This window comes from Mus musculus, chromosome 3 (genome assembly GCF_000001635.26).
Source record: "Mus musculus strain C57BL/6J chromosome 3, GRCm38.p6 C57BL/6J".
Classification (NCBI taxonomy): domain Eukaryota; kingdom Metazoa; phylum Chordata; class Mammalia; order Rodentia; family Muridae; genus Mus; species Mus musculus.
The window spans coordinates 62616509-62644257 of record NC_000069.6 but is presented as its reverse complement, the minus strand read 5'-3'; the positions used below and the strand labels follow the sequence as shown (position 1 = coordinate 62644257).

Genomic DNA, 27749 nt, shown 5'->3' with positions numbered 1-27749 from the left:
CAGTTTTAAATAAAATACTTTGGCTCTTTTCTTTCCCCCAGACACATTTTGTCTGTGTAGCCTGGCTGTCCTGGAACTCATTCTGTAGACCTGAAATAAAATACTTTTGATTGAAGTTATAAACTGTCAAGGATCCATGACAACTTTTTCTTTGTAGACAGGACATCGGTGCCATGAATTATTTTGATAATGTACCCAGGCCTGAAAGTTTCTCTGGATGTAACATTTCCTTTAATTATCTTTAGATATCTTCCTGTTAAAAGGATACTGAAAGATTCCAATAACACAAAATTCAATTAGCAAACAATGATTTGTAGACATGCCAGCATTTTAACCCACACAGTTTCTATGTGAATTCTTTCTTTTGGAGTCTGACAAGACCAAATGAAAAATAGAGATGAGACTTCAAAAAGTGAAAGTGGTAGTGATAAAGTCACTTTTGCCTTGTCAAGAAATCTATAAGGAAAATGGCTAACAAAAAATATGCTGTTCATCAAAGACAGTGACTGCTTTTCTTTATTTAAGTTATCCCCAAGAAAGGTTAAGAACTGTAGAATTCTATGTACTGTTTGTCACTTACACATTGAGATGTTGAAAATAAAAGTTATTTGAAAAATGGACCATTGTTTGATTCCTTCCAAATAAATTTTCCTTTAATTTTATAATCCAAATTTCACAACCTATTTTGTCACTTTATCAACTCAAAGTGCAAGAGATATGGATGACAATAATGTTAATAACAAGTACATGCATAACCCATATGAAATGTGCTAATGAACTTTCAAGGTAGACTTGAGAATGTTAGACCAATTATTAAACAGCTGCATTACTGGCCCTTTTGTATACATAACCAAATAATGCATGTGATATAAATTTGTATCTCTATTTTCAACTCTAAGTAAAATTACAGGTCTAGTTAATAAAAATTCAAATTATCCTTTGTCTTATATTCCCTCATATATAAAATTTCCTTCATCTACACTGACATCAATAAGTCTTTCTACCAAGTAGTTATTCAGGACTCAGTGTTAAGTCCAAATGAACAATATTATACATTGGTGCTAATTAAATATCTATTATATACCAAACAGTGTATTAAACAATATATGTGTATTATGTCCTTAAATGTTAAAAGTAATAAATGCAAAAAATGTTCTATGATCTGATGTTATTAACTGTAAATACCAAAAGCACTGAAATCTTGTCTTATTCCAAAGTTAAGTATTTGGACTGGAACACTATCCTGCATTCTCAAGATTAAACATGAAAGTATCTGGAGAAATATTGTCAAATTTAATTTTGTACCTTAGTTTATTTTTTAATTCTATTTATTTTTTATTGGTTATTTATTTGTTTTTTCCCCTTCCTGACATCAATGTACCTTATTTTATAAACCTATTAAAATGATGCTTGGGACTTTTCTAGAACAATAGGAGACAAGTTTATGTTATAACAGAGTTAAGAATTTGGGGGCTAGGCCAGATGGCTCAATAGTTAAGAGCTTGCATTGTACTTGTAAAGTACAAAATTGCTTCTCTCTGCTCAGGTCAAGAAGTCACAGCCACCTATAACTCTAGATCCAAAAGTTTCAATGTCTTTTCTTTTCCTCCTGAGACACCTACCTTCACTGAAAACAACCAGTGCTTACCTCTTCACAATTTCTGGGTCAGAATTTTGGATCCTCTGCTGCATCTTTTCTCGTCTCCCTGCTATCAGAATGTTTGGCTAAGGTTCCAGGCTAGGGTACCTAGATAAATTCAGTTATGTAGGTGTTGGCCTCTGTTTTTTGTCACATGGGTTTCTCCCCATGACAACCCACATGGCAACATATCTCATCAAGGCAAGTAAGGAAAGAATGTAATCAACAAGGAAGTCACTTTTTTTTTTTGCAATCTTATCTCAGAAGTATCTTGTTGTATTCCTTAGAAGCAGGGCACTAAAATCAAGCCACATTCAATGGACAGAAGAAGGTTATACACAAACGTTTATAACATGAGACAGAAATCCTTGAAGGCAGTCTTAAAAGGATACAAACCACCAGACGTCTAAAGCAGTAGCCAAGAATAAGTGTTAACTACAATTACTATTGTGTCTTTATTAATGATCTAAACAAACAAACAAAAAAATTAATGGTAACAGTAGATACTTTGCAGTGGGCTTTAGAAATGATTTTAAGGTATGCCTAAAAAGTAAAGTTGCAAAAATGAATGGAACATACATATCTGCCTTTCAGTGGAGAGGAAATAAGCCCTCCAACACAATTGGGTGTGATGCTAATATTCAGTTGTAGTAGAAAGAGGAGACTGAATGCCATCCTAACAGTGGAGTGATGCTTGGGCTAAGTCTTGAAAAATAAATACATATTTACAAGAAGAAGAAAGAGCATTCTAGACCATGAGAACTGTATAGACAGAAAGACACAATAGAATATAACCAATAGAGATTTCAGTAAACCAGGAAGGCTAGAGTGTTTATTTGATACTAAACAAAACTGATATAAAACCAAATAAAACAAACAAAATGTTAGTTTTTGAATGTGAGCATGAATACATAGAAGGAGGTATCTAGATGTCAATGTTGTCTAAGTAGTTGTGTGTTGTTCCTCTCTCTATTTGAAAGATACAGAATTCAATATTGTGTGTTAACCTTGTGTCAATTAAAATTCTGGGAACAGGTTGACTCACTTGGACAAAATATCTAGGATATTTAAAGAGAGGTTTCTGTTGGGAATCTCCTGAAACCAGTGTTTACAGAATAGGGCAAAGCACAAGAATGAGAAAGAAAAGGCTATAGAAGAAAAAAATAATCATAAAAGCATGATGTCTTAGAAGCTTTGAGACTAAAGTAGTTCAAAAAGAGCAGAACTGACATATCAAAAACACCTGGGGCAAATAAGAAATATCCACTTCTTATGGCTGGAGAAGTCACAGAACTGACAAGGGAATCTCTAGCTGCAGCTTCCTAAACCAGCACAGTCTTAACTGAATCCTAAATGCTTATCCTATGTCTGGAGATAAATGTATCTCTCAATCCTCATCAGATGTCAAAATATAGAGAAAAACTAGCTCTGTAGAGCCCAACCCAAATTGATAAATATATAATACAACTCTAAACCTAAGTCTCAAGTAATATCAGAAAAGAGAAGAAGTAGAGATTTTAAGAACCAAAGGCCTCTCCATTCCCTGGGGCCTCAGGTCTCTCAAGGGTTAGGTGCATCTTCTCTCATTGAGGCCAGACCAGGCAGTCCTCTGCTGTATATGTGTTGGGGACTTCGGACCAGCTGTTGTATGCTGCCTGGTTGGTGGCTTAGTGTCTGAGAGATCTCGGGGGGTCCAGGTTTATTGAGACTTCTGGTCTTCCTATGGGTTCTACTTCCTCCTCAACTCCTTCCAGCCTTTCCCTGATCTGACCACACGGGTCCCTCACTTCAGATCACCGGTTGGATGTAAGTATCTGTTTCAGCTGCTTGTTGGGACTCTTGGAGGGCAACCATGCTAGGCTCTTATCTGTAAGTACATCATAGCATCAGTAAGAATGTCAGGCATTAGAGCCTCCCCTTGAGATGTGTCCCAATGGGGAGGCCTAGCATGGTGTAAGGGATGTGGTGACATCCTCTTGGAGACGGAGTAGGAGGAATGGGATGAAGAACTGTTAGAGGGCAGAATTAGAGGGGGATAATGACTAGACTGTAAATAAAGATAAAAGATAATAATAATAATAATAATAATAGTAATATGGCTTAAAAATAAAAAAGAACCAAAGGGCCAGCAACTCAGCTAGAAGACTGTGTTTCCTAGATATGATAAGGAAGCCACACATATAAAATCTCATCAATACGGTCACCTATACAAAACCGGAACAATCATAATACCAAGTGACATGCAAATATGTTTAGAGAAAATCTGATGAGTCTCACCCCTAGACTAAGAGCTGTAGGCAATTGATGCCTACTGAGAGAAAGTGAGAATTGGTCTTTGTCAGGGAGAGCTCCTAACTGGCATCTAATCGCAAGTGGACATCCCTAATAATATATACATACAAGCAACAGTAAATGGACTCAGTATGTTGTATATTTATTTATATATGTGTAAAAATAATAATTAAATAATAAGAGACCATGATTTTAAGAGGAGTTGGAAGCCAGAAAGAGTTGAAAGAAAGAAAGAGAAGAAAAAAATAATGTAATTATATATATATATATTTTAAATATTGTTTAGGTATATGTATGTATGTGTAAGTAACAATACTGTAACAACAGTGAATGAAAAAAGAGGCCATGAATTTGAAAGAGCAGGGACCCAAAAGGTCTGCGGCACATGGTCACACCAGGATCTCAGGGTCTCAGAGGCAACTTTACTCCCAGGAACTCTGGAACCCAGACTCTCAGGATCACAGGATCCCAGAATCACAGGATCATAGTGACAATGGACTCTGAGGAGTTCTGACTCAACCAGGATTACAGGAAGGTCAGGCTCTAGTCATATATAGAGAGGGCAGGGAGATAATCAGATAGCAGGAGGCAAGCTTAAGAACATAAGCAACAGAAACCAAGGTTACTTGAAATCATCAGAACCCACTTCTCTCACCATAGCAAGTCCTGGATACACTATCACACCAGAAAAGCAAGACTCAGATATAAAGACATTTCTCATGACTATGATAGATGACTTTAAGAAGGATATAAATGACTTCTTTAAAGAAATAAAAGAGAATACAGGTAAACAGATAGAAGCCCTTAAACAGGAAACACAAAAATCCCTTAAAGAATTACAGAAAAACACAATCAATCAGGTAAAGGAAATGAACAAAACCATCTAAGATCTAAAAATGGAAATAAAAAGAATAAAGAAATCACAAAGGGAAACAACCCTGGAGATAGAAAACCTAGAAAAGAGATCAAGAGCCATAGATGCAAGCATCACCAATCGAATACAAAAGATAGAAGAACGAATGTCAGGTGCAGAAGATACCATAGAAAAAATTGACAGAACAGTCAAAGAAAATGCAAAAAGCAAAAAGCTCCTAACCCAAAACATCCAGGAAATTCAGGATACAATGAGACTAAACCAAAGGATAATTGGTATAGAAAAAAAGAGTGAAAATTCCCAACTTAAAGGGCCAGTAAATATCTTCAACAAAATTATAGAAGAAAACTTCCCTAACCTAAAGAAAGAGAGATCCATGAACATACAAGAAGCCTACAGAACTCCAAATAGACAGGACCAGAAAAGAAATTCCTCCTGTCCCCTTAACAATCGAATGTTGCTTTCACCTCGTCCAGCAAGAAAAAACGCAACACGGTCGGATTCTTCTCAACAGCCTTTTTTATTTCAGGAACACCTCGATGCTACGGAAACCCGGAAAACCCAGGAAACCCAGGGAGGACTGCTTATATACACCCCAGCACTGGGGAGAGCTATGTGTCCTCCTGGGATAGGTCAGTCTGCCGGCACTTTGATTTGTATGCACCCGCTCAGGAGGGGTTGGTGCCAGATTCGGGCTAGCGCCTGCGCAGTGACACAGCGAGGGTGTACCGGAGGCCGGCACCACCTTTTAGGTGCCTGGCTGCCTACAATCAAACATCAAATGCACTAAACAAAAAGAGAATATTAAAAGCAGTAAGGGAAACAGGTCAAGTAACATATGAAGGCAGACCTATCAGAATTACGCCAGACTTCTCACTAGAGACTATGAAAGCTAGAAGATCCTGGGCAGATGTCATACAGACCATAAGAGAACATAAATGCCAGCCCAGACTACTATATCCAGCGAAACTCTCAATTACCCTAGACAAAGAAACCAAGATATTCTGTGACAAAACCAAATTTACACAATATCTTTACACAAATCTAGCCCAACAACAGATAATAAATGGAAAACACCAGCAAAGGAGGGAAATTACACCCTAGAAAAAGCAAGAAATCTTTCAACAAACCCCAAAGAAGACAGGCACACACACATAATTCCACTTCTAACAACAAAAATTAACAGGGAGTAACAATCACTTTTCCTTAATACCTCCTAACATCAATGGACTCAATTCCCCAATAAAAAGACATAGACTAAGAGACTGGATACATAAACAGAATGCAACATCTTGCTGCATATGGGAAATGCACCTCAGTGACAAAGAGAGACACTACCTCAGAGGAAAAGGTTGGAAAACAATTTTCCAAGCAAATGGGCCCAAGAAACAAGCTGGAGTAGCCGTTCTAATAGCAAATAAAATCGACTTTCAACCAAAAGTTATCAAAAAGGATAAGGAAGGACACTTCATACTGGTCAAAGGAAAAATCTGCCAAAATGAACTCTCAATTCTGAATATCTTTGCTCCAAAGACAAGGGCACCCACATTCATAAAAGAAACTTTACTAAAACTCAAAGCACACATCATACCCCACACAATAACAGTGGGAGATTTTAACACCCCACTCTCAGAAATGGACAGATCGTGGAAACAGAAACGAAACAGAGACACAGTGAAACTAACAGAAGTTATGAACAAAATGGGTCTAACAGATATCTATAGAACATTTTATCTTAAAGCAAAAGAACATACTTTCTTCTCAGCATCTCATGGTACCATCTCCAAAATTGACCAAATAATTGGCCACAAAACAGGTCTCAACAGATACAAGAAGATTGAAATAATCCCATGTACCCTATCAGATAACCACGGACTAAGGCTGGTCTTAAATTCTAAGAAAAACAGTGGAAAACACACATACACATGGAAACTGAACAATGCTCTACTCACTGATAACTTGGTCAAGGAAGAAATAAAGAAAGAACTTAAAGACTTTTTAGAATTTAATGAAAATGAAGACATACAATACCAAATCTTATGGGACACAATGAAAGCAGTGGTAAGAGGAAATCTCATAGCTCTAAAAAGAAACTGGAGAGAGCTTACACTAACAGCACACCAGAAAGCTCTAGAACAAATAGAAGCAAATACTCCCAAAAGTAGATGGCAGAAAATAATCAAACTCAAGGCCGAAATCAACCAAATAGAAACAAAAAGAACTATACAATGAATCAACAAAACCAGGAGCTAGTTCTTTAAGAAAGTCAACAAGATAGATTAACCCTTAGCCAGACTCACCAGAGGGCACAGTATCCAAATTAATAAAATGAGAAATGAAAAGGGAGACATAACAATGGAAACCATGGAAATTTAAAAAATCATCAGGTCCTACTATAAAACTTTATACTCAACTAAATTGAAATTCTGGATGAAATGGACAATTTTCTAAACACATACAAGGTGCCAAAGTTAAAATAGAATCAGATAAACCATCTAAACAGTCCCATAACCCCTAAAGAAATAGAAGCAGTCATTATTATTCTCCCAACCCAAAAAAAAAAAAAAAAAAAAAAAAGCCTAGGAACAGATGGGTTTAGTGGAGCATTCTATCAGACCTTTAAAGAAGACATAATACCAATACTCTTCAAACTATTCCACAAAATAGAAACAGAAGAAACACTGCCCAATCCATTTTATGAAGCCACAATTATGGTGAGAACAAAACCTCACAAATGCCAACATAGAAAGAGAACTTCAAACCAATTTTCCTTATGAATGTCAATGAAAAATATTCAATTAAATTCTTGCCAACTGAATCCAAGAACGCATTAAAACAATCATTCACTACGATCAAGTAGGCTTCATCTCAGAGATGCAGGGATGGTTAAATATATGAAAATCCATCAACATAATTCACTACATAAGCAAACTCAAAGAAAAAAAACATATGATCATTTCATTAGACGTTGAAAAAGCATTTGACAAAATTCAGCATCCCTTCATGTTAAAGGTCTTTGAAAGATCAGGAATTCAAGGTCCATAGCTAAACATAGTAAAAGCAATACACAGCAAACCAGTAACCAACATCAAACTGAATGGAGAGAAACTTGAAGCAATCCCACTAAAATCAGGGACTAGACAAGGCTGCCCACTCTCTCCCTATTTATTTAATATAATACTTGAAGTTCTAGCTAGAGCCATTAGACAACAAAGGACGTCAAAGGGATACAAATTGGAAAGGAAGAAGTCAAAAAATCACTATTTGCAGATGATATGATAGTATACTTAAGTGAACCCAAAAATTCCACCAGAGAACTCCTAAGGCTGATATACAACTTAAGCAAAGTGGCTGGATATAAAATTAATGCAAACAAATCAGTAGCCTTCTGTCTTACTCAGGGTTTCTATTCCTGCACAAACACCATGACCAAGAAGCAAGTTGGGGAGGAAAGGGTTTATTCAGCTTACACTTCCATACTGCTGTTCATCACCAAAGGAAGTCAGGACTGGAACTCAAGCAGGTCAGAAAACAGGAGCTGATGCAGAAGCCATGGAGGGATGTTCTTTACTGGCTTGCTTCCCCTGGCTTGCTCAGCCTGCTCTCTTATAGAACCCAAGACTACCAGCCCAGAGATGGTCCCACCCACAAGGGCCCTTTCCCCCTTAATCACTAATTGAGAAAATGCCTTACAGTTGGATCTCATGGAGGCATATCTTCAACTGAAGCTACTTTCTCTGTGATAACTCCAGCTGTGTCAAGTTGACACAAAACTAGCCAGTACATCTTCCTATACTCAAAAAACCTATAAATAGGCTGAGAAAGAAGTGACACCCTTCCCAATAGTCACAAATAATATTGCATACCTTGGTGTGACTCTAACCAAGCAAGTGAAAGATCTGTATGATAAGAACATCAAGTCTCTGAAGAAAGAAATGGAAGAAGATCTCGGAAGATGGAAAGATCTCCCATGCTCATGGATTGGCAGGATTAATATAGTAAAAATGGCCATGTGCCAAAAGCAATTTACAGATTCAATGCACTCCCCATCAAAATTCCAATTCTTCATAGAGTTAGAAAGAGCAGTTTTCAAATTCACCTGGAATAACAAAAAACCCAGGATAATGAAAACTATTCTCAACAATAACAGAACTTCTGGTGGAATCACCATCCCTGACCTCAAGCTGTATCACAGAGCAATAGTGATAAAAAAAAACAAAACTGCATGGTATTGGTACAGAGACAGGCAGAAAGATCAATGGAATAGAATTGAAGAACTAGAAGTGATCCCACACACATGTGGTCACTTGATCATTGACAAAGGAGCTAAAACCATCCAGTGGAAAAGACAGCATTTTAAACAAATGGTGCTGGTTCAACTGGCAGTTAGCATGTAGAAAAATGCAAATTGATCCATTCTTATCTCCTTGTACAAAGCTCAAGTCCAAGTGGATCAAGAACCTCCACATAAAACCAGATACACTGAAACTTATAGAGGAGAAAGTGGAGAAGAGCATTGAGCACATGGGCACAGGGGGAAAATTCCTGCAGAACAGCAATAACTTATACTGTAAGATCGAGAACGACAAATGGGACCTCACAAAATTGCAAAGCTTCTGTAAGGCAAAGGACACTGTCAGTGGGACAAAAAGGCAACCAACAGATTGGGGAAAGATCTTTACCAATCCTACATCTGATAGAAGGCTAATATCCAAAGAAATCAAGAAGTTAAACACCAGAGAATCAAATAACCCTATTAAAAATCGGGGTACAGAACTAAACAAAGAATTTTCAACTGAAGAATATCAAGTGGCCTAGAAGCACCTAAAGAAATGTTCAACATCTTTAATCATCAGGGAAATGCAATTCAAAACAACCCTGAGATTCTAGCTCACACCAGTCAGAATGGCTAAGATCAAAAACTCAGGTGACAGCAGATGCTAGGATGTGGAGAAAGAGGAGCACTCCTCTATTGCTGGTGGGATTGCAAGCTGGTACAACCACTCTGGAAATCAGTCTGGTGGAAAATTGGACACAGTACTACCTGAGGACCCAGCTATACTACTCCTGGGCAGATACTCCAACATATAATAAAGACACATGCTCCACTATGTTCATAGCAGCCTTTTTTTATAATAGCCAGGAGCTGGAAAGAACCCAGATGTCCTTTAACAAAGGAACAGATACAGAAAATGTGGTACACAATGGAGTACTACTCAGATCTTAAAAACAATGAACTCACGAAATTCTTAGGCAAATGGAAAGAATTTGGAAATATCATCCTGAGTGAAGATGGCCTTGTCATGCATCAATGGGAGGAGAGGTCCTTGGTCTTATGAAGGCTGGATAGATGCCCCAGTGTAGGGGAATGGAAGGCATGGAGGTGGGTGTGGATGGAGGAACTTCTCATAGAAGCAGGGGGAGGGAGCATGGGATAGGGTGTTTCTGGGAGGAAGGGAAACTGGGAAAGGGGATAACATTTGAAATGTAAATAAAGAAAATATCCAATATTTTTTAAAAAAGCAATTAAAAAATCAGCCATGTAAGCTAATTTTAAAAAATCAACTGTTTAAGCAAGAAAGAAAGGGTTAATAGCAAAACTCTTTTGTCAATCAGCCCATGGTCAGTATAGTGGCCAAATAAACAACATGAACAAAGTTATATATCTTGCCAAAGAGGTGATAGAAACAAAATTTGAATACACAGCTCTCAGATAAGGCCCACATGAAGTGAGTTGAATGACCTATTCAAAGATATTTTCTACATTTTAATCCTCACCACCTGCTGTTGTGATATTTGAGAAAAGAGCATTTTGTAGATGATATAATGAGAACCTCATAATGACATTATTCTGAATTATCCTACTAGGCAATACACAAGGGCACCTGGAGAAGAGGAGAAGGCCATTTGAATACAGAGGTGGGCACTGCTGAAATTTAGCTAGAAGTTTGAGGAGGAAGAAAGGACCTTTGCCTAGAGTTCTCACCGAGGGGAGAGTAAAACCTGTACCTCATTTCATACTTTTATCCTCCAGAACTCTAGAAATAAATTTTATTTGTTAAATGTGTCCAGTTTGTACTCTTTTGATTTTTTTTTCTTTTGTCCATTAGGTTTAACTTTGTTGCTTTATTGTATAACGCAGGAGGGATATATTTTCCCACAAATCCTCAATATTTAAATTATTTTTATTCTGAAATTCCTGGAAATCCATTCATAATCTTTATGTCGAGTTTTGAATGAATTTTAGAAGAATTGGTTATTTATTTTATGTATATGAATACGCTGTAGCTGTCTTCAGACACAACAGAAGAGGGCACGAGATCCCATTACAGATGGTTGTGAGCCAACATGTGGTTGCTGAGAATTGAACTCAGGATCACTGGAAGAGCAGCAGTCAGTGCTCTTAAATGCTGAGCCATCTCTCCAGCTCCTACACAAATTTTAAATAAATGAATCTTTATTTTCTAGAAAAGGAAAGAAATGGAATCACCAGATTAAACCATTGTTAAATAAAACTACTTCTTGGTTTAAAGGACTATTGGTATGAATATTTCAAGCAATAACAAAAATAGTAATTTTTATTTTATTATATATAAATATTGCTTGAAATATCAAAATTTTATAATAAACAATCCAAACAGTAACTTTAACCTAGAGTGTTTGTTGCTTATTAATAAGTGCCTTGACATGTGGAATATTTTCTTGTAAATTTCAATCATTTACAAAGTGCTCTGAAGTCAAGAACTTTTATTAGATAGCTTTTATTATGAGCATTTTATTTTTATAATTTAAAAGTAGAGTGGTCACAGGACTAGACCAGATGGAAGTGGGTGATAGTTGATTTAGATTCCTGGAAACCTGAGTTAGTTTCCTAAAACATGCACTGAGGAAAGATAGAACTTATTCATGTCATGTTATCCTCTGACTACCACATGTGAGTAGTGACCACACAGATACATACACACACACACACACACACACACACACACACACACACACACACTTATCTGCACATGAGGAGGCTAGAAGGGTGTCAGATCCACCAGAGCTGAAGTTATAGGCAGTTGTTAGCTGCCTGATATGGGTGGCTGGCTGTGAATCCAACGTTAGTCTTCTGCAAGAACAGTATGTACTCTTAATCAGTGAGCCATCTATCTCTCCAGCCTACTACCATGAATGGTTAACTGAAGATATCACTCTCTGATTCCCTCCACAGAGATAAAAGTTAAGCTATAAACCTAATCTTCATACTATCACCACATCTAAATGTAGTAAGTAGATGAATTTATATTTCTTCAGCTCTCCCTTTCTTTCCCTCTTACCCTTTTTCAATTACAGTTCATCTCATTAAAATCCATATAAAACATATCTGTGAACTCATTGTTATTTTTAAGTCTATCTGAATCTTCAAAATCCTCTTCAAATTAGTGAAAATTAGAATTTATTTAAGATTTTGCTAAAATTGGATATATATACAACAAAGAAGACAAGGGGTAAAAACCATTGGGTTAGCATTAGACTCAACCTCTGATGTCAGACAGAGCCAATCATAGTAATTCTATAGCACTGACATAGTTCAGGAATGAGGATTTAAGACAATTGGGGTGAGTACTGTGTTACTGAATTTTCATCATGAGATTTTTTTTATGGGAGTTTTATACTCTTCTAAAGGCAATTTCATTTTTCTGCATTCAAACATAGATGTGGAACCACAGGCATCTGAGACAATTTTTAGCCAGTCCTTTGTCTCAGACAGAGGAAAATGCTTAGTTTCAGGTAATGACAAAAGTATACAGTTTAATATATCAGGTCAAATTTACTTTTTAATTTTGATTACTAACAACTGGATAATTGCAAGGTGCTATGGAAGTCAATAGTTTCCAAAGAGTCAATAGAAGACTGGCCTAAATACTACAAATGCCTGTTTGTGAAATTTTATTAGTAAAATTTTAGAAGGCTTCATCCTGGGCCTAGGAAAATGGATGGGTAAATGGATGAAGTACTTTCTGTGTAAGCATGAGACCCTTAGTGGCATATTTACCACTCAAGGGAAAAGCCAAGAATGAAGGAGAAAACCTGTAATTCCAGTGCTGTGAAGGTAGAGATGAGTAAAGCCCTGGAGCTGATTGGCTAGCCAACAAAGAAGAATAGCTTATTCCACGATCAGTGAGGAACCCCTATCTCACAAAACACAATATGGAGAGAATATAATGGGGAGATCTAACATTTATTTCTTATCTTTTCACACCCAAATGATATATACCAACACACACACATTGCTGCACTCATTATCGGGATTATTATAACTCTTTAAATATGAAAAAACAATAGAGCTCAACAACTAACTCTGAAGTGGTTAAAAAAAATAAAGAATCACAATTTTGGCATTTCTATTACAGTGCAAATTGTCTCTATATATCTAGAGATTTTTATCAGACATGGGCTTAAATAGTGGAAGCATTTATCTATGTTTATTTGAGTGTCTCACTCAAACTGGAAAAAGACATGATTTCTTGACATTTACTCATTAAACTCCTTATGTGCCATTTCTGATATTTCTTAAATAAAACTTTGATTGGAAAAAAAATTTACCTATTTGGGTCTCATGATAACTTCAGATAAAGTTTTTTGTTAGATAATCAAGACCTTGAATCATACTGCCAAAGCATACGCAGGCCTCCAAATCTCTTTCAACAACTGCTTCTAGTCTACCTACTCCTGGGGCTGAAAAAGGCCTAGCCTCAGAACCTCATAGTAAGCCTAGCCTTGGAATTAAAGAATGGGCCCAGCTTTGGAACCACAGAATAGGCCTAGCCTCAGAACCACAGAATTGAGGCCAAACTAATTGTTCATTCTTCTAAATCCTAAAGCAATATTTTCCAAGTTTTCAAGATTTACAAAGCCCTATAAAACATGTTTCTGTCAACAAGAACTTTAGGTAAACACTCTAAAACAGTGAAATTTACTTCTAGAAACTGAAAGCCAATTTTCTTTCACAAATAGTTGGTGTTGGTCATTCCCAATGTAAAATTCATTAGGGTAAATATTTCCAAACAACATCAAAGGTTAATGTCATGAATTAATTTGCTAAATTGTTATCTCAGCATACAAATGACTCATGTTGAGCATATTAATGAAACACCCAGCTAGTACTTAAAATTCAACTGACTATACCTCAGTCTCTACAAAAATACACATATAGTAGTAGTACACAGTTGGAACTACTGCCACTTAGAAGGATGTGGCAGGAGAATCTTTGGTTTGAGTTCAGCCTTGGTGACATTATAAATCCTTAGCCTGGCCAAACTATACAAGAAAATCATCTAAATCTTTCAATCTATTTCTGCTACATTTTCTGTGTTATCTACTTTCAGTTATCATAAATTCATGAACCATTATTGGTTTTTATTAGTCTATTTATTTATTTATTTATTTATCTTACAACCCTACTGGTTTCTCCCCTTCTTGTCCTTCAAGTCCTTCTCCCTCATCTCCCTCTCCTCATCTACTTTTCTTTTTCTCTTCAAAACAGGGCAAGCCTCCCATGGATACCAACCAGTCCTGGCTTATCAAGTTGTAGTAAGACTAGGCTCATCTTCTCCTATTGAGGATAGAAGAGGCCCAGTAGGAGGAAAGTGTCCCAAAGGCAGGCAACAGAGTCAGATACAACTCCTGCTCCCACTGTTAGGAGTCCCACATGAAGATCAAGCTGCACAATTGTTACATATGTACACATGGGCTAGGGCTGGCCCACAGATACTCCCAGTCTCTGTTACCATCAGTTTCTGATGAAGCCATTCTAATCATAATTACACTGGGTCTACAAGTATAGCAGAATATCATAAGCAGTGTCATAGGTCAGGTATCTCTTGTTATGGTCTCAAGCTAAACCAGTTATTGGTTGGCCAGTTCTTCAATTTCTGTTCCACCTTTACATAAACACATATTATAGTCAGGAAAAATTGTAAGCTGAAGGGTTTTTTTGCTGGGATGGTGTTGGCTCAGTCATTCAAAGCTAGACTCACAACTAAAAACATGTTTTTTTGTTTTGTTTTTTATTTGGTTATTTATTTATTTATTTTTAGTTTTTCGAGACAGGGTTTCTCTATATAGCCCTGGCTGTCCTGGAGCTCACTTTGTAGACCAGGCTGGCCTTGAACTCAGAAATCTGCCTGCCTCTGCCTCACGAGTGCTGGGATTAAAGGCGTGTGCCACCATGCCCGGCTGTTTTTGTTTTGTTTTGTTTGGTTTTTTTGTTTTTTAAATTAATGCTGAGTGAAGAACACATGCCTGGCCCTGACAAACAACTTCAATGGAAACTTCTCAAATTTGTCACTGGAGTTTTTGATAAATAGCCTATATCTGTTTGGGAAAGCATGACCTCTCTGTGTGGCATAACTCCATTTGAAATATATATGCTTGTGTGTATTTTCAGTAAGCTTATTTTTTTTTACTTTAAAACCACTTAATACTCAAAACAAGGATCATTTGAACCATGTAGCATCAAAATTAAAAGGAAAATGACATTTCACTTTTTATGCTGCCTCATCCAACTGAAATACTTTAAAGCAATTTTAAGTTCTTTTATTACCTCATGACTGAATATTATAATTTTGGGTTTTTTAAAAATATTTTTTATTATTACATATTTTCCTCAATTACATTTAGAATGCTATCCCAAAAGTCCCCCATACTCTTCCCCCCACTTCCCTACCCACCCATTCCCATTTTTTGGCCCTGGCATTCCCCTGTACTGGGGCATATAAAGTTTGCAAGTCCAATGGGCCTCTCTTTCCAGTGATGGCCGACTAGGCCATCTTTTGATACATATGCAGCTAGAGTCAAGAGCTCCGGGGTACTGGTTAGTTTATAATGTTGTTGCACCTACAGGGTTGCAGATCTCTTTAGCTGGCTCAGTGGTTAAGAGCACTGACTGCTTTTCAGTAAGCTTATAGGAGTCAATAGAAAACTAACCTAAATATTATAAATGCCAGTTTGTTTGTGAAATTTTTATTAGTAAAATTTTAGAAGGCTTCATCCTGGGCCTAACAAGATGGATGGGTAAATAGATGAAATAAATAAATCCTATTATAAGTGTCAGGGTTTGTCACTGAGATTAGAATAAGTTTCTAATTTGATGGGCAGTGAAGTACTTAGAAACAGAAGTGCAAAACTAGGTCTAGTTCAAAGGGGAAAGTGCTACTTTATTCCAGAACTGTTTTTCCATTGGCAACAGCAAATTCACAACACGCAAAACATTGTCTTGTTTCAGTTCATGCCAACTGGTATTCCCATTCTCACTCCAAATCAGAAATGAAGGGATTCAGCTCACATGCATAAACAACCTCAAACATTCTCACTGCTAGACAAGAACAAACAGGATTAATTAATCAAACAAAACATCTAAGCAGGAAAAAGATAAAAATTTATCATGAGTTGAAAACATCTCTAAATAACAAAGCCAGTGCCTTGAATAAAGCAAATCATTATCATTCCTATCTAATCAAGAAATAACGATCTCAACACACAAATATAAAAAGAGGAATTTAGAAGTGAAGAAAGAGTTAAACATAAAGAAAAATTCTCAGAAGATGGCTTTCCAACCCATGCAAATATATTTGAAGCCCAAGGCAGAATGAATAATTTACTATTTGATCCCTTTTCTCCTCATTTCTATACCCCATTTACTATTTCATTTACCTAATAAGCATTGATTCTATTGCAATTTATGTGTACTCTTCGGTCTGTCTCCTACAATATGTGAGTTACTGTTCTATGTGGATGTATTTCCAACATATGCAATAATGTGCATTTATAAAATTTTATCTAATTTCTTACGTGTATGGGTGCCTTGTCTGAATGTATGTCTGTGCACCATGGTCCATGCCTGGTGTCTCCAGAGACCAAAACTAGGCGTTAGGTCCCAAAACAGGAGTTACACATGGTTGTGATCCACAGTGTTGGTACTGGGACTTGAACCCAAGTTCTCTGGATAACAATCACTGCTTTTATATACTGATTCATCACTTCAACCCAGTGATAAGCATTTTTAATTTCTAACATATTTTATATACATATATACAAAAGTTTCTAAAACTATCTTTATCTCATGGTGAACAGTCATTAATGATTTTACTGCTACAATGAACACATCATGAAAATCATCTTGCACGTTTACTTATGAGTCTGTATGAAAACTTCATTACTTATCAGATTATAGGTATGGAATTAAGAATTAATTTTCTTCATTTCCAATAATATTCACTCTTGGAATAGCTGCTCCTTCCAGATACCCAACAGCAATGCAGAAATGTAAATATATCTCCATATATATGTTAAATCCTGATATGACTGTACTTTTACAAGCTTATCGTTGATTAAACATCATTTTATTTACACTCTTTATGTATTTCTTGAATTTTTGAGGAGCTTCTTTGATAAATTGTCTGTTCATACACTTTTTCAATTTTTCAATTTTGATGGTTGTACTCTTGAGTATTCCTTGGAGCTATTCCTTCAATTGAACAGCAATTGAGTGCATTTCTTTAGTTCTACAGAAAGCCAAAAACTTTTCTCCTTGTTACTTCTGCATAAACCTTATCAGAGGATTATGTCTTTTGAGCATATGTTCTTTATTTTGCTATAAAATTTTAGTAATATATGTACCTTACAATTTATGCTTCATGATTTTCAATTATCTTTGCTACTGGTTTTTAAATTTTGATTTATATGACTTGTATTCTTTTTTCTTTTTTTTTTTTTTGCTAGAATTCTTTGCCTCTTTAATTTATGATCTCAAATACACATTGTAACAGTTTTCTTCCCTTACCTCCAAGCCTTCTAAATCTTGCTTCTGCTGTCCTTACAGCATTCGCGAGAGCTCCTAGGGATATATTAAGCAAAAATAGCAGCGTGAATATTCTTGTTTATGCAGGAAGAAATTCTTCATGAATCTTTCAAGTTCCTGCATGTTTTTCTAGAAGAGATCTGAACCCCTATGTTTTGGATTTATTTTCAGGGTTATTTATACAACAAGTAGCTTTGGAATATAAAGAAGCTATTTCCTTCTAATACAAAGGGCAGGTTGGGGTACAGCCTTAGAATAGTCAGTCTTTCCCTCTAAAGTAAAAGGCATATGTACATACTGTTCTTGTGTTTCTCACTATTTTCATTCCCAAAGCTCAGGTCTCCCCTGACCCTTTGCATATGCACTATGGTAATTGAGGCTTGAAAAATAGGCAAAAGAAATGTCTAATAATATTGTTATCCTGTTTCTGAATGAAGACTTCCATATCTGGCCTCCATAAACTTATTATTTTAAGAGAAGGAAAAAATTTTCAAATACTTCTTTATACTAGCCCCAATATGGCAATAACATAAACACAAATATAATATATTACTAAATAAATAACAAAATGCTAGTACAAGCCTCTAATCTCAATACTCTCAAATAAATAACTTGATAATACATCTTAGGGGCTTGAATTAAAAAAAAGAACAACCCAATCCCTAATGCAATATATGGAAAGAAATAATCACTATCAAGGCACAGATTAATGAAATGGGAACAAAAAATACAAATAATACAAATACTTTAATTTGTTTGAACAGATGGATTCACTGCTTCTCAGAATATTTCATAAAATGGTAAGGAAATGAAGGACTCTAGCAGGCATGTCTACTAGAAAGAAATCAGGGAAATAATCTCACTTACTATAGTTTCAAAAACTACCATGGAAATAAAGGCAGGAACTTTGGCTTTCTCCTTCTCTTCTTTTTATTCATAGAATCCAACCTATGGAATGGTGCTACACACATTCAGGATGAATTTGGATTTCTTAGCTGAACTTCTCTAGAAATGGCCTCACAGACATGTCCAGAGTGCAGTCTTTTGACACGGGCAAAATTCATGATATCCCTTTACAATAAAATTCCTTAAGAACCTGGGAATAGAACAAACTTTATATAATTTAATATAATAAAGACTATATATGACAGTCTTATCGTAAACAGCATTTTAAATTGGGGGGGTGTTTCTAATAAAATTAAGAACAAAAAAAAGGTTATCTGACTTTCATCACTCTTAATGGAGCCCCTAAAAGCTTAAGGATAAAGATAAGAGTAGTGATAAGACAAGAAATAAAATAAATTAAAATAGAAAAGAAATCAGTCAATGTGCCCTTGTTTACAGATAATATGATTCTGTGTGCTTGACTCTAAAAACTCTACCAGAAAGCTATTAGAGCTCATAATCACTTTCAGTGAAAAGACAGTATACAAATTAACATACAAAAGTCAGGAGTCATGTATAAGTAAAAAGGACACCAAGAAAGATATCAGGGACATAATCGCACAATAGTCTTGAAAATACCTTGGAATAGAGGCAGGATCTTTGGCTTTCTCATTCTCTTTTTTTAGTTATGAACTCCAGCCTATGGATGGTGCACACATTCAGGATAATTCTAGTTTTCTTATCTGAACTTCTCTAGAAAGGGCCTCACAGACATGCCCACAGGCATGCTTCACTACACCAACACATTTGTTAATCTAAACAATTTGATCATCAAAATTAACCATCATGCTGTGCCACAGCACTCCAAACCCAAATACAGCTGGGAGAGATCTGGTCTCCCAGGAGTGCTGACACACCTTTAAGCACAGGTAAGACCACCACTTCTGCTCAAATTTGTGGCCCAAGAGGGACCAGCCCAGAGCCATCAGGACACAGGAACCAAGGGAGAGCCAGGGACAAGATCCTTCCAGTTTCCATCTGCACCCTGGAGCTGACCCTGCACCACAGATCTCCATACCCACATTCCTCCCAGAGAGAACTGGTCTCCCAGGAGTACTGACACACAGGCTTACAGGAGGGAAAAGCCACAGTCAGAGACAGCAAGACCAGATAACACCAGAGATAACCAGATGGTGAGAGGCAAGAGCAAGAACATAAGCAACAGAAACCAAGGCTACTAGGCATCAACAGAATCCAGTTCTCCCACCACAGCAAGCTCTGGATACTTCAACACAACAGGAAAGCAAGACTCTGATTTAAAAATCACATCTCATGACAATGATAGAGGACGTTAAGAAGGAAATAAATAATTCCTTTAAAGAAATAAAGGAGAAGACAAGTAAACAACTTGAAGCCCTCAAAGAGGAAACACAAAAATACCTTTAAAAATATGTAGGAAAACAAAACCAAACAGGTAAAGGAATTGAACAAAACCATCCATAATCTAGAAATGGAAAAACAAAGAATAAAGAAATCACAAAGGGAGACAATCCTGGAGATAGAAAACCTAGGAAAGAGATCAGGAGTCATAGATGCAAGCATCACCAACACAATACAAGAGATAGAAGAGAGAATCTCAAGTGCCATAGAAAACATGGACACAACAGTCAAAGAAAATGCAAAAAAGCTCCTAACCCAAAACATCCAGGAAATCCAGGACACAATGATAAGACCAAATCTAAGGATAAAAGGTATAATAGAAGAGAGTGAAGAATCCCAACTTAAAGGGCTACCAGTAAATATCTTCAACAAAATTATAGAAAGAAAACCTTTCCTAACCAAAGAAAAAGATGCCCATGAATATACAAGAAGCCTATAGAACTCCAAATAGGTTGGAGCAGAAAATAAATTCTTCCTGTCACATAATAATCAAAACACCAAATGCACAAAACAAAGAAAGAGTGTTAAAAGCAGTAAGGGAAAAAGGTCAAGTAACATAAAGGCAGACCTATCAGAAGTACACCATATTTCTCACTAGAGACTATGAAAGCTAGAAGATCCTGGGCAGATGCCATACACTTGCCCAGAACTAAGAGAACACAAATGTCAGTCCAAGCTATTATACCCAGAAAAACTCTCAATATCATAGAGGGAGAAACCAAGATATTCCATTACAAAACCAAATTTACACAATATCTTTCCACAAATCCAGATCTATAAAGGATAATAGAGAGAAAACACCAACACAAGGAGGGAACTACACCATAGAAAAAGCAAGAAAGTAATCTTCTTTTAACAAACCAAAGAGAATATAGCCACAAAACATAAAAATAACATCAAAAATAATAGGAAGCAACAATCATTATTCCTTAATATCTCTTAACATCAATGCACTCAATTCCCCAATAAAAAGACATAAACTAACAGACAGGATACATAAACAGGAACCAGCATTTTGCTGCATACAGGAAACCTACCTCAGGGACAAAGACAGACACTACCTCAGAGTAAAAGGCTGGAAGACAATTTTCAAGAAAATGGTCCCAAGAAACAAGCTGGAGTAGCCATTCTAATATAGAATAAAATTGACTTTCAACCAAAAGTTATCACAAAGGATAAGGAAGGACACTTCATACTCATCAATGGAAAATTCTACCAAAAAGAACTTTCAATTCTGAACATCTATGCTCTAAGTGCAAGAACACTCACATTCATTAAAACAAACAAACAAACAAACAAAAACAAAACAAAAACTTTACTAAAGCTCAAAGCACACATTATACCTCACACAATGATAGGGGGAAGCTTCAACACTCCATTCTCAGCAATGGACAGATCATGGAAACACAAAGCAATTAGAAACACATTGAAACTAACAGAAGGTATGGACTAAATGGATCCAGCAGATATCTATAGAACATTTCACCCTAAAACAAAAGAATATACCTTTTTCTCAGCACCTCATGGTACCTTCTCCAAAACTGACCATATAATTGGTCACAAAACAGGCCTCAACAGACACAGAAAATTGAAATAATCCCATGCATGCAGCCTATCAGATCACCATGGACAACAAAAACAACAGAAACCAAATACTTCAATATCAACAAAACAAAAACAACAAAAACAACAGAAAGTCCACATACACATGGAAGCTGAACAACACCCTACTCAATGATAACTTCATCAAGGAAGAAAAAAAGAAAGAAATTAAAGACTTTTTAGAATTTAATGAAAATGAAGGCACAACATACCCAAAATTATGGGACACAACTAAAGTAGTGCTAAAAGGAAAGCTCTAACTAGAGAGCCTATACACTAGCAGCCTAACAGCACACCTGAAAGCTCTAGAACAGAAAGAAGCAAATATACCCAAAAGGAGTAAAGAGCAGGAAATCATTAAACTCAGGGCTGAGAAGGATTAGTAAGGGATTCTTTGAAACCCTTAACTGGGTACGGAAGAAAGGTCTATCATGACTTTTAGTGTAAGGCCAGTGAACTGACAGTTTTCTTCTTTGCTCCATTCTTTTGTTGAGCTATAATCTCATTGAATAGTCTAGCTGACTTCAAACTCTATCCTTTCCCCTCAACATCCTGAGTGCTGAAATTACAAAGTTGAGTCATCATACCAAGCCATGGTTGAATCTTGAGGTTTAATTTGTCATTTTATGTAATTGATCTTACCTATACTGAAGTCAAGCTTTTTAAGGTCTTAATTTTAATTAATTAATTTACTTACTTATTTATGTGGTGCTGGAGATTGAACCCAAAGCCTGGTATAAGCTAGGCAAATGCTCAATCACAGAGTTATAACCACATTTCCTGAATGTACACTTTATTTCTCAAGGGTATAAACTGTGCCTTGGCAGAGTTGGTAGCACAGTAACTTATAGCTAATGAATGTGCATCAACTTTCAGTAAGCAGTGTCAAAATGAATGAGAATTCAAAAACAAGGTCCTAATTCTGGCTCTCATCCAAGCATATTATGTAATCTCTCACAAATTATTTAAACTTAGTTTTCTCTTCCAATATTGAGGACACTGATGTGCATCAACTCTAAAGAAACTCATAAGCTTTGAAGAAGAAGAAAAAGGAGGAGGAGGAGGAGGAGGAGGAGGAGAAAAGAAAAAAGAAAAGAAAAATCATTCTTTCTATTCTTGGTGATGATTTCTCCATGCCTCTTTCATACTTGTGAAAAAATGTGCCCAAGTTCAATTTCTGCATTTGTATCACATTTTTAGAAATAAAACTAATATAGTGAATAAAAAAAAGAAAAAAAGAGGAATGTTCATGAAAATCAGGATTCAAAGAACAAAATATTGGAAATTTTATATTAAAAATACATTTATGCCGGGCGTGGTGGTGCATGCCTTTAATCCCAGCACTTGGGAAGCAGAGGCAGGTGATTTCTGAGTTTGAGGCCAGCCTGGTCTACAGAGTGAATTCCAGGACAGCCAGGGCTACACAGAGAAACCCTGTGTCAAAAAGAAAGAAAGAAAGAAAGAAAGAAAGAAAGAAAGAAAGAAAGAAAGAAAGAAAGAAAGAAAGAAAGAAAGAAAGAAAGAGAGAGAGAGAGAGAGAGAGAGAGAGAGAGAGAGAGAGAAATACTTTTAAATTTTAAATAATTAAAATATTCTTAAAATCTGATTTCTATTTTAAAAAAATAGTTTCCCATTGACTGTTCAGTTTGCACTGTTCAGGATATATATATACCCATTTATTTTTTGCTTACTTTATTTTTTAATTGGATATACCATATTTGTTAATTCATTTATCATTTGAAGGCCATTTGTATTTTTGTTCAATTTCTGGCTACTATTAATAATTCTATGAATATTCATGAATAAATATTCCTGTGTATATTTCATCCTTTTGGGGTAGAAATATTAGAATAGATTGCTAAGTCCTTATTTAAACAGGAAAGAACTGCCAGATGCTTTAAAGAGCCTACACTGTTTGACATCCCCACAAGCAGTCTAAAAACTTCAGTGTCTCTGTTGCATGGTGTTTCTTTCCTTTCTGTGACAGACACCTCACAAGCTGTGGAGGGCACAGTGTGGTTTTGACTTGCATTTCCATGATGTCTAAAGATGTTGACCATGTTTTCTCTTGCTGTGATGGACATCCCACAAGCTGTGTAGCCTAACTTGTAGTCTGGACTTGCATCTCCCCCATGTTTCAGGACGTTGATCATTTGTTCACTTGTAATTACAAAGCTAATTTATATTGTCTTTAGAAAAATTCATAGTCAAATCTTGTACCTATAGTTTTTAATTGTACAAAAATATATGTAACACACAATTGACTAAAAAAATCAACATTTTTACTACTGAATAATATATCCATATTTTAAAATATCTTTATTTATACATACATCCATATATATAATATCTATATATTTTTATAAAAAGGGGCTTGTGTTAATTCTTATAGATAAAAAGCTCTTTTAAAACAAAAAGAAAAGAAAAGAAAAGTTTTCTGCTTCAGTTTAGGGTAAGAAGTGACGACCTTTTCTCAGTTGCATGAACCCTATTGTCATCTAAGGGATTATTTAACACACTATCTTGGTAATTTCTAATTGTGTCTTTGTGAGATTCTTTGTTTTCAAACAAAACATTCTATGTAGCCCATGATATCTTGGAACCTATAATCCTCTTGTCTTCACTTCACAAATGTTAGAATTGCATGATTACTATCATATCCAGTTATAAAGTCTTGTTTAAAATAAAAACAAAATTAAACATCATAATGGATACCCAGTTTTCCTGAAACCATTTGCGCAAAGACTTCCCTCTTCTTTGGAAGAAGACTGATGATTTTGGATATACATAAAAATTATTTTGACATCTATTTGATGGTTTTGCCCTAGACTATTCTATTCCTTTTGTCTACATATATCTATATTAGGCCACCAGTATGTTGATTTAATCACTGTGACTTTATAGTAATGGTGAAATTAAGCAGTATGAATAAGATGCAACTATTCAGTATCCCTCCAAAACCCACATGGATTTTGTGATTCTGAAACAGCACTCTCTTCCTGATTTTGTCTTGAATTGTTAGATCACATTATAGAGTCCTGTCATATTTTCAATACTAGGTCTCTCAATCCATAAATATGAAATATATTTTGGTTTATATGGCTTGGATTTATTTCAGTGATGTTGTGTATTGTTTGTTGGTCAAGCCTTTTAAGACCTTCTGTTCTTCATGACAAAAGGATCAAGAATCTTTTCATCTGAGTAAAGTCTCTGATTGTTTTTTAACATATTAGAAGCTCTACCCAGATCAATTAAACAAAACGTATATCTTTGGCTAAGATAAGCATCTAAGTTTCTTTGGATGTTATTGTGGATTGGATTTTTCATATCTTTTATTCTTATATTGCTGGTGATTTGTACAGAAATCAAATGGTTTTATGATTTATATTCTGATACATTGCTGAATTAGTTTAACAAAATTTTGTAGACTCTATAGAATTTGTTGTATGTAATATATTGTCTGAGAACAGTGATGGTTTTAATTATTTTCCATTTTGATGAATTTGGTTCATTTCTTTGCCTAATTGCTCTGAGCATAGATTCCAATATTGTATTAAACAGAAGTGATACATGGGAAGTCTTACACTTTCAGCATCTACTATTATGTTTACTGTGGAGTGTGTGTGTGTGTGTGTGTGTGTGTGTGTGTGTGTGTTTGTGTGTGTGTGTGACTTCTGGGTTTGTATCAATTTTTAAGGGGTACTGAATTTTGTCATGTAAATTTTTTAAATAAACTACAATAACTAGGTGTTTCTCCCCATCATTCTGCCAATGTATTATATTATTTGAAATGATTTTCAAAGAGTGAATAACTCTGGTATTCCAGGAAGAATCTCTATTTAATCATGTAGTGTAACACTTTATTGTGCTGATTCATTCACCTTGCTAGTAATTTCCTGAGTTTTTCTTTGTTAAAATCAATGTTTATAGGGTATACAGTTCTGTAGTTTGTTTTCTTCTTTGTCTTTGCTATCAGGTTAATGTTAATCTGGAGACTTCAACTTCACATCATCTATCATAAAGTATATAAGATAAGGTGTTGTTGTTAAGTGTTTTATTTATCTGTCATATGAAGTTCTATGCCCTGTTTCCTTATTTCTCCTCCATCTGAATTTTTACCCATTGTTGTCAGTGGTGTGTTAAAGCCTTCAACTGAAGTTATGGTAATTCTGTCAGTTTTGCTTTTATGTGCTTACATGATCTTTTATTTGTATACATGCTTATTCTTGTTACATTTTCTTATAAAGTATTTTTGGATTTAAAGTGCATTTTGTCTGATACTAGGGTAGCTGTTCTTATCTTTTTTAGTATATTTTTATTAATTGTAACTGATAAAATATACTTCTGGGAAGATAAGGACGGGGTGCAAATGGAAGTTATATTACAAATCTCTAAATATAAGACAATGACTTTAAGAATAAATAGATATGCCTTGAGTTTTTTCAAGTAATTCTTTAAGAAAATACTAAATCTATCAACCACTACAGACTATTCTGTTGCAGTGAGAAAAATAGAGGAAAATGATCAACACTGTGATTTCAATAAAGATCCTGTTTGGAACTGTGGCCTGTAGTAACATGTATAAGGCCCGAGGTTTAGTTTTTAGCATCAAAAGATAGTAATAATTCTCTCTTAGTAATCTCTGCCTCAATTTGTCATCTCTGGTTTGTGATCAAATGATAAAATGATGAGTTTGCTATGAAAAATAGTATGAGCCCAGGCAGGTTTTTAAAGCAAAAATATGGTTGTGTATAGTAATACAAAGTTAGCGTCAGATGTTTCTCCATGGGTTAATGGGATGTCATTTGAGACTAGCATGCCAAAAAATAGTCCCAACGTTTTACAAACTTTATCCAGAATCAAAAGGAGCGATGATTGACTTTGAATTGACTAAGCATCCCCAGATGGCCTCAAATTTATAATCCTAAGTGTCCTGGTGTTGGACAACCAGCTCAGCTCTTGCTCAGGATTGTAAAAGTCCTTCATAAATAATTACTTCACTGAAAACACACCCAAACCATGTGATATTTGTCAGTAGTGTAGAGATAGTTGAACTATTGTCTGGTGGGTAAGGAATGGGAGAATGGAGTGCAGTTGCTATAGTTTTAAACCCTGTTGCTAAATTGCAGTCCTACCTTCAAGAAGTGCTTTTGCAGTTTGTCTAACTGCTCAGCTGCAACGATTAAAAGAAACTGTATTTCTCCCTAGTGAAAGAAGAGTTACTGAAGTAATTTCTATAGACTCTCTACAGCTCCATGACACTAAATAAGAATACTCCAGGAAGCCACCGGCATCATTCTGACTGATGGAGGATGGATGAATTGTATGAAGTCTTAAGAAGTTCTTCCCTAGCTATTCCTCTGAGTACAAAGGCTGACAGCATGTTTGCAAACCTCTGTTGGAAAAAAATGGAGCTAAACTTGATACTCATATGATAAGCTTGTAAAATTCAGCTACTGAATGTATGAAAATATTTCAGAAGGATGCTTGCCATTATCATTACTATTGTCAGTGATATAATTAACAATATTTATCATTTATATGTAAATATAATATAATAAAGTGTTTCATTTATGTTGATAATAGATAAGGAGATAAGAAATATACACAAATTTTTAAATGACTCAAACATTTCATCAATCAGAAATAGACTGACATTAAATGATTGTCTCTTTTATGACCTCATATGTGGAGCGGTGGGCTGCACACAAACAACAAAGGTCTGGAAACCCAGTGACCTGATGGGTGGTGATTTGCACCTATATGGGATGAAAGGTGTTTGATCATGTCTCCTGGGCCCCTGGCTCCGGTCGAAGTTAGCCCCCCCATAACCCTCCTCCTGCAAGAAAGGTGTGTGGCTATCAGTCACCAAGCCTTCCCACATGCAATTAAAGTTTCCCCCAAGTTCTTAGTCCAAGCCAATGAGAGGTACCTGCTGTCGAACCCTGAATCACCCCCAAAACTGTATATAAATCCTATGCAAGGAATTAAAGGTGCGTGAGAGTAGTTCAGAGAGGTGATTAAAGTGAAATAGGGGAAGCTTTCTATAGGCCTTTGATGCTCTCTGATGATATTCTTAGTTTTGGAGTTGGTGATATGCCCAACAATCAGTATACTTTAAACTTGCTTTATGACATTCCTTAATATCTAAAACTATAAAGCTTTATAAA

At 35.7% G+C, this 27749-nt stretch overlaps 1 long non-coding RNA gene across 1 annotated transcript in view; it reads right to left on the bottom strand.

The window, feature by feature from the left end:
* The window catches only part of Gm34048, a 159106-nt gene that overhangs the window by 119677 nt on the left and 11680 nt on the right, over nucleotides 1-27749 (bottom strand). Inside the window, exon 2 of the long non-coding RNA XR_375704.3 lies at nucleotides 17635-17688. This is a non-coding gene — a long non-coding RNA (predicted gene, 34048). The remainder of the gene's footprint in view (nucleotides 1-17634; nucleotides 17689-27749) is intronic.